At 33.8% G+C, this 1,187-nt stretch overlaps 1 non-coding gene across 1 annotated transcript; it reads left to right on the plus strand.

Moving 5' to 3' along the window:
- The first annotated feature begins 773 nt into the window (after positions 1-773).
- TRNAD-GUC lies at positions 774-854 on the plus strand. The gene has a single exon. It is a non-coding gene; the product is annotated as a tRNA-Asp (tRNA).
- The last annotated feature ends 333 nt before the right edge of the window (positions 855-1,187 follow it).

The raw sequence follows: 1,187 nt of genomic DNA on the forward strand, positions 1-1,187 counted from the left end.
AAATCCAACTCAAAAAGAATTGCACCTGCAGATTCAGCTTCTGGAAATTCTGCTCTTCTACAGATTCTGAAATTCCATAGTAGAATGTGTTGTTATCAAAGATTGCAATAACATATAGTTGCAGCTTTTACATTCTAACTCCAACAAATTGAATCAGTTACAGCTTTTCAGACTTTGCTTGAGCATTTCACTGATCAGAAACAATGTAACAACTTGATACAAGTTAGAGATAAGAGTTTATTTCTGCATTTCTGTATAATTACAGATTTAAATATCTGAATTCTGGGACCAAATTCAGCCCTGCAAGAGCACTGTTCAAAGACATTTTCAGCATTCATACCTAAACACCAAACAAAATGTTCAATTGCACCATAAGATACACAAACATATTTCATTCCTGCAGCTGCATTTCACTAGTTAAAATAAGAAATGAAGTATCAGATTTCAGAACAGGAACTTTCAGCAAAAAAAATTGGCTCAACAACTAAGAACTATACTTTCAAAAATATATCATCTCAATGCTGAGATTTCAGATTGCAATTCCAGCCAATAGACTTTCAAAATTTTCAATTTCTTTCCATCAAAACTCTTAAGATCTTTACCAATTCATCCTTCAAAACTTACAAGTTTCAGCAACTCTAGTTTGTTACAATTTATTTTTCAATTGGCACAATTCTGCACACAATTCTTCACAATTCTGCAACTCCAAAATTCTGCACTTTCAGATTTATACTTTTCAGTAATGGAAATGAATCTTGGTAGAAGCTATTAATGCCAACTTCCCATTTGTAGTATAGTGGTGAGTATTCCCGCCTGTCACGCGGGTGACCCGGGTTCGATCCCCGGCAACGGCGCCAAAATTTGATGTAGCCTAAAATCTATATTAAATGTCACAAATAGGCTTATCAAATTAACAATTTAATATTTCACTGAACCCCTTAATTTTGCAATAACATTGTAGTAACGAGCCCAGGATCGCTCTCGAGGAACCAACAGTAGGATGTAATCTTAGGATCATATTTTTATTCCTATTTTTGGGGTTTTAAACATATAAATGGAATTTGGGGAGTTTTGCAAATAAATGGGGGGTTTAAGCTTGAATCTAAATCTAACAAAAGTAAAGCATAGCGAATAAGAAATTAATCTAAAGCAAAAGTGAAAGCTTGAAACCATGATTTTACTGCATT

The sequence above is a fragment of the Zingiber officinale genome, chromosome 10B (genome assembly GCF_018446385.1).
Source record: "Zingiber officinale cultivar Zhangliang chromosome 10B, Zo_v1.1, whole genome shotgun sequence".
In the NCBI taxonomy this organism is placed as follows: domain Eukaryota; kingdom Viridiplantae; phylum Streptophyta; class Magnoliopsida; order Zingiberales; family Zingiberaceae; genus Zingiber; species Zingiber officinale.